This window comes from Gossypium hirsutum, unplaced genomic scaffold (genome assembly GCF_007990345.1).
Source record: "Gossypium hirsutum isolate 1008001.06 unplaced genomic scaffold, Gossypium_hirsutum_v2.1 scaffold_1628, whole genome shotgun sequence".
NCBI classification, from domain to species: Eukaryota; Viridiplantae; Streptophyta; class Magnoliopsida; order Malvales; family Malvaceae; genus Gossypium; species Gossypium hirsutum.
The window spans coordinates 1-6,810 of NW_024403705.1; the positions used below are offsets into that span (position 1 = coordinate 1).

The following is a 6,810-nucleotide window of genomic DNA, read 5'->3' on the forward strand; positions in this document are numbered from 1 at the left end:
ATCTGATAGTTGTGTTCTACAACTATTAAAGACAAGCTTCACTACTTTTTTGGTGGACAACATTCAGCTCTTGCAACTCAAAGCAATTGGCTTGCTAACTGGGGTATGAATCCAGATGTTCAATTTGCAGTTAAAAGGATAGACATGATTAAATGCTTACATCAAGGTAAATTATGGCAATTATATGTTGTTCTTTAATCTGAGTGTTTTTTTTTTGATACAGATATTCTACTCATATACCCAACATAGAACATATATAATAGATGAAATGGTTCAGCTTCTCTGGAAGTTGCCTGTTTCAAAGCGAGCATTAAGAGCGTATCACCTACCTGATGAAGAACAGAGGCAGATCCAGATGATTACAGCTTTGCTGATTCAGTTGGTTCATAGCAGTGCTAACCTTCCTGAAGCTTTAAAGCAAACATCAATTGGAAGTCCCATCTTGGAAGTGTCAGTTGATGCTGGTTATTTAACTAAATGCCATGAATCTGTTCAGGATACATGTTGTCATTTCTGGACTCGTGTCCTTCAACGTCTTGCTTCTGTAAAGACTCAAGAGGCCTCTGAGTTGAAACTGATGATTGAGAATCTTGTCACTGATTTACTGACAACATTAAATCTACCTGAATACCCTGCTGCTGCTCCTATTTTAGAGGTGAAAAAAGATTTATTATATTTATTTCATCATTATTATTTGGATAAAGATGGTAGTGGTTCAAAACTAAGGAGCTATTGTTTGCAGGTTCTTTGTGTTTTACTGCTCCAAAATGCAGGTCTGAAATCTAAGGATACCTCTGTTCGTGCAATGGCAATTGATCTTCTGGGCACAATAGCAGCAAGGTTGAAGCATGATGCTCTCCTCAATAGGAAGGACAAGTTCTGGATATCGGAAGAATTGCTTAGTGGGGATGATACTGATCGTAGTTACCCAAAAGGTGCATGTTCCATTTGTTTTGATGGAAAGGAAGAGAAAGTGTTATATAGGTGTCAAGGTTGTCAAAGATTTTTCCACAGTGATTGTATGGGGGTAAGAGAACAAGAAGGTCCTAACCGTAGTTGGTACTGCCAGTTTTGCATGTGTAAGAAGCAGCTTCTTGTATTGCAATCATACTGTGAATCGCAGTACAAGGATAATGAGAAACCGAAACGTGGTCGCTCAGAAAGTTCTAAATCTTCTGATCCAATTACGAAAGTTGAATTGTTCAGCAGATGCTTTTGAATCATCTTCAAGATACTGCTTCTGCTGATGATGTCCATCTTTTTGTTCGATGGTATATACTTTTAAGAAATCTCTTTCCTGGTTGTTATGCATGTGAAAATTGAAAACTCAAAGTAGCTCTTCCTAATTGGTTTTTTGTTTAAACTTGTGTTCTTGGATGCAGGTGTTATCTTTGCTTATGGTATAAAGATGGCCCGAAATCTCAACAAAATTTCAAGTACTATGTTTCTAGACTGAGATCAAAAGCAATAGTGCGTGATTCGGGGACTGTTTCTTCACTGTTTTTAAGGGATTCAGTCAAGAAAATTGCTTTAGCACTGGGACAAAATAATTCTTTCTCTAGAGGATTTGACAAGATTCTTTACTTGCTTCTGGTTAGTAAAATATTTTGCAAGTCCCTGATTTAGTAGGTAAGGCAGGTCTGGTTCTTATTACATGTTTTCTTTCCAGGTTAGCTTAAGAGAAAACTCCCCTGTGATTAGGGCCAAGGCTTTACGAGCAGTAAGTGAAAGTTTCTTGCAACTTGTCATTACTGTTTTTTGGATTTAGCATATTCATTTTTCATTTATGTTGACAAAACAAGTTTCTGCATGTGTATGATGATGGCAGGTTAGTATTATTGTAGAAGTTGATCCAGAGGTATTAGGTGACAAACGTGTTCAAGTGGCTGTTGAGGAAGGTTTTGTGACTCTGCAATATCTGTCAGGGAAGCTGCATTGGAACTAGTTGGCAGGCACATTGCTTCACATCCAGATGTTAGTTTAAAGGTACTTCTACTTGAACTCGACTAGTCCATCTTATTAAAGCTGGGCATCTTTTATTGACACACTTGTTTCTGGTTCATCCCCCCGCCCCTTCTTTTCTCTTTTCCAAAAATATGGGGATAATTAGTACTTTGAGAAGGTAGCAGAGAGGATTAAAGATACTGGAGTCAGCGTACGGAAACGAGCAATCAAAATTATTCGAGATATGTGCAATGCGGATCCTAACTTCTCAGGGTTTACAATGCTTGCATTGAGATTATTTCTCGTGTTAGTGATGATGAATCAAGTATTCAGGTAATTCTGAAACAATAACAATGTATTTCATGTCAAAGACTGAGGCACTAATGCCAGTACCTTTGTGGTGTTAAGAGTTACTTTTTTCTTCTTTCAAATATTAGACTGAGGCATCAGCAAAATTGTTGTGCAAATAATCCTTTTCTTGTATATTAAAACCATTTTGGGGCGTTTTTGTTCTACGAAGGGCATTACCGTGGTACCTAGAACCTGGTGATGCAAACTATCAGTCCTGTTTTTCTTTTGTTCTAGCTTAATGAAGTGACATTGGACATTTTTGTATTATATATTTTCACATCAAAACTATTGCTCTGTTGGTATTCTTTCTTAATCTCTTCTTTTCATCTTCAGGATCTTGTTTGTAAGACATTTTATAGTTTGGTTTGAAGAACCTTCTGGAATGCAGACTCAGTATCTGGATGGTAGTTCATTCTTTGGAGGCTAAGAAACTGAACAATTGTGAAAACTGAGCAGTTGCCTATCATCAGTTTTTAACTGTCATTAAGCTAATTGTTTATTTTTCCTCATCCGAAAGTGCTGGAATCACCCTGTTCCTGCTCGGTACGGCGATAAGTATGTGCAATCTATTGGAAAAATTGAACAGAAACATAATGGAAGAGAAGTCCTACACTCCCTTTTTGCCTTGCATTTTGTTTTGACATCACTTGCATGCCAGTCAGATCCTCCAATTTTTATCAGCTCAGCTTACCTTAAGAGTCAGGTTATTTTATACTTTCTTTTAATGACATTGACGGAATCAGGTGTCTTTTGGATCTATTAGCTTTCTTGTCTGCATTCATATTTTAAGTCATGATCTTTGTTTACAGTCTAGCTATCTTCATTTGAATAACCAACCATTCTGCGCTACCTGCTTTTTTAGTAGCTTTAATTCCAGAAAGCCAATAATGTTAGTTTTGAAATAACAGACTAGTTTTATTTTTGTTGGATACATCAAATATGATATTCTTCGTCTCTGGACTGCACTGAAGTTTTGCTCCTTTCCACTAATCTTTGGCATGTCAATCTTATGGTTCTTGTTATTGGACCAGTTTTTTGTTGTTTCAGGTTTTAGGCTAATTCCTTCAATTTCTCTATTGTCATTGATTATTTTCTAAATTTTGCTTCCTGTAATTTTTCTTCACTGCTGTAATCCAATGGTTTATAGGCTGTGGGGGTTTTACCTTAATTGCTTTTTCACTTCTTGTGTTCAGGTTGATAACAGAGTTGGTGCACAGTTACTGGAGAGTATAATCTTTGTAATTGATGCCGTTGTGCCGTTGATGCGAAAGTTGCCTCCTAGTGTTGGTGATGAACTAAAACAGATCTGAAGCACATGATCGTCCGGCATTCCTTTTTGACTGTTGTCCACGCTTGCATCAAGTATCTTCAGCTTCCCTTTCTTACTGTCTTCAACTTTTGTGTAATTCCAGTTGTTTGTTAAATTTGTAATCTTCATATTAAATTCTATTTCCGCCAGAGGTCTAAATTTATTGTTTGTTCGAGTTTTTGTATGCTTGGAATGTGATTCTATGCTACATTTGTGAGTAAAAAGGCAGGTGTTTCTACTCAAAAGGTATTCTGTTTCTGCTTTCAGTTCCATCATTTATTTTTATTTCTCATTGCAGGTGTCTTTGTTCAGTGAGTAGAAAGGCAGGGAATACTGGTGATGTTGTGAGTATCTCATTCAGTTATTTTTCAAACTATTGGATTCCCGAGCAACTGATAACAAGCAGGTTCATTGCTAGAAATAATATTGTTATTTCCACCTGCAATCTTTTGGCTAGTTTGGTTCATATGTACAGATCTCTTTTGATTATGAAAATAGGTTTGGTTCGGTTGTCTTCTTTCTATGAAAACTTTATATGTGAATCATAAGTTGAAGTAGCTCCTTTTATATTATTATTATCTTTGCAGCAAGTGGGGCGCTCTCTTCTGTCTTGGATTACTTATCCGCTATGGAATTCTTTGTTGGTGGTCTAGTACAAAAATATTGATGTGCTAGCAGTATTAGTTTGTTTAAAAAGTACTTCAAATGGATGATTTAGCATAAAGGTTAGATCTTGCAGTATGACCATTTTTCTACTTATCTCGGAGTTTGCTTCATCTCCGTGTGAAATATTTTAATATATGACATATCTTTTGTTCCTATGGCTTATTATTTAGGCATTAGGTTCGCTCTAATTGCTAGGCCTGAATATATGTTGGAAAAGGACATTGGAAAGATTTAGAGGCAGCATTAGCAGCGAGTTCTAATGTTCGTCTTAAGGTAAAATTGTCATCACTTAATTTCTTTATTACAATTATCTTTCTATGTACAAGATGCATGCTAAGCAACTCTCTCCACCAGATGCAAATGTTACAAAATTTGTTGGAATATCTTCTTTGATGCGGAAAGTCAAATGGAAACGGATAAAGTGAGTGATGATCAAGTTCAGTATACTGTAGAAGGTGGCCACAGTGTCCCTGTAGCTGCGGTGCTGGCGATACTAACATTTGTGGGGGTATAGTCCAGCTGTATTGGGATAATATTCTGGGGAGATGCCTGGACTTTAACGAAGAAGTTCGCCAATCCGCCCTAAAGGTGAGAAATTGTTTACCTTGTCTTATTTCTTTGGGACGAAGCAATTTTGGGACTGTGAATCTGAAAGTGAATATATGTAAGACTTGAACAAAATTATGGGTGGCAGTTTGTCCAGATTAAGAAATTTATAAAAATTACCTACAATTGTTCATTTGGATAGAAAGTAGACTTTGAAAAGGGGAAAAAGGAAAAGAAAAATTGGCGCGTTGAAAGCCTTACATGATTCAAATTCTAGTATCGAACTATCACCAGAATGCTGCATGTATGATTCTCTTTAATCAGTAAAATCGTTGACTTTCTTGATTTTGCTTACAAGGTCTGTTTGGACTCTGAATTTTTGTGATATTTACCGATGCAGATAGTGGAAGTAGTTCTTCGACAAGGACTTGTTCATCCTATTACTTGTGTCCATACCTTATAGCCCTAGAAAAGATCTCTGGACGTCAACCAAAAGTTGGCTCATCATTTGCTATGAATATGAATGAGAAGACTCCTTGTGCTATGAATCTCTTTGTCCTTACATTTGCTTATTGTAATAATAATAAAAGCTTAATTTTCAGATATCCTGCTTTTTTCGAGAGCCGATGGGGATGCTTCAGTGTCATTTCTTCATCGCTCAATTAGTGGCAATGCACATGAAAATCCAAATGAAAAAATCCCAATCAAGCTTCCTGGAAATTTGAAAGGGAAATCTGATGCGGTCTTAACACAAGCAAGGCTGGGAGTTTCTAGAATTTACAAGCTAATTCGTGGAAATCGGGTTGCTAGGAACAAATTCATGTCCCAATTGTGCGCAAATTTGATAATCCTAGCTGGAACGATTCTGTTATACCTTTCTGATGTGAGTTACTCATTGCCTAATCTAAACTTTCTTCCTCGATTAATTATGCTGAGAAGTTGATTTCCCGTTTACAGTATTGTACGGAAACTCTTGCTTTGTACCATTTTCATCTCCTGATGAACCACTTTATTTGATCTACGCCATAAATCGAGTGATACAAGTCAGAGCAGGGCTCTTGAGGCAAATTTAAAATCTGAGTTCAAATTGCTGCAAAACAGATGCTCAGATGATGACTAGTAATAACGGGATAGTTCAGCCGGATTATAGTCAAGCTGCTTATAATCATATGGCTACGCTAGATTGAACGAACATTCAGAGCCGCCTGTGTTCAGCCTCCTTTCTTTCACATACATCAACGATTGAATGGACAACCAGCAAAACTTCAGTTATCAGTCTATTTCAGATTACCTCCTCAATTGAGACAACAATCATAAGATGGCCCCTTCTGACCTCGTTCTTTCAAAGATGAAATTCAAAAAATCCAGGTACTTTGAACCTGCAACCCTAATTTCTATGGCCGCATTGACTGGGAATTCTGGAGAAGCCATTTTTTTTATTTCAGCGACGTTTTGCTGCTACTGCATTACGCTCTTATGAAGCTAAAAGACACTAAAAATTGTTTATAGCCTGAATGATCAAAGATGCCAGGTTGAACTACGCTTAGCATTTCTTTTTTTTTTTCCGAAACATTTTACCATGATCAAGATACAAACTGACCTCATCGATGAATCTAATTTGTACCAATTAGGCTTTTCTCAACTGAACCCATAAACCGGGGGATGTTCTAACGAGCAGAACGCTCCCTTTGACATCGGTGAAAAAAAAAAAAAAAAAAAAAAAAAAAAAAAAAAAAAAAAAAAAAAAAAAAAAAAAAAAAAAAAAAAAAAAAAAAAAAAAAAAAAAAAAAAAAAAAAAAAAAAAAAAAAAAAAAAAAAAAAAAAAAAAAAGAAGGACGCTAACATGTACATTAGAATGAAGGAAAAAAGAAATGAGATAGGGAGGTTTAGGTGATGAGGACTGCTTGGGGTTTTTATTCATTTTAGATGGTTTCCATTTTGTAGTGTTTTTAATTCAAAATCCACTTTTGATATTTTAAGAATTGGATGTTTGG

General features: G+C 36.2%; 1 pseudogene; it reads left to right on the forward strand.

The window, feature by feature from the left end:
• The first annotated feature begins 4 nt into the window (after nucleotides 1-4).
• LOC121227736 (sister chromatid cohesion protein SCC2-like) lies at nucleotides 5-5,879 on the forward strand (annotated as a pseudogene).
• Nucleotides 5,880-6,810: the final 931 nt, after the last annotated feature.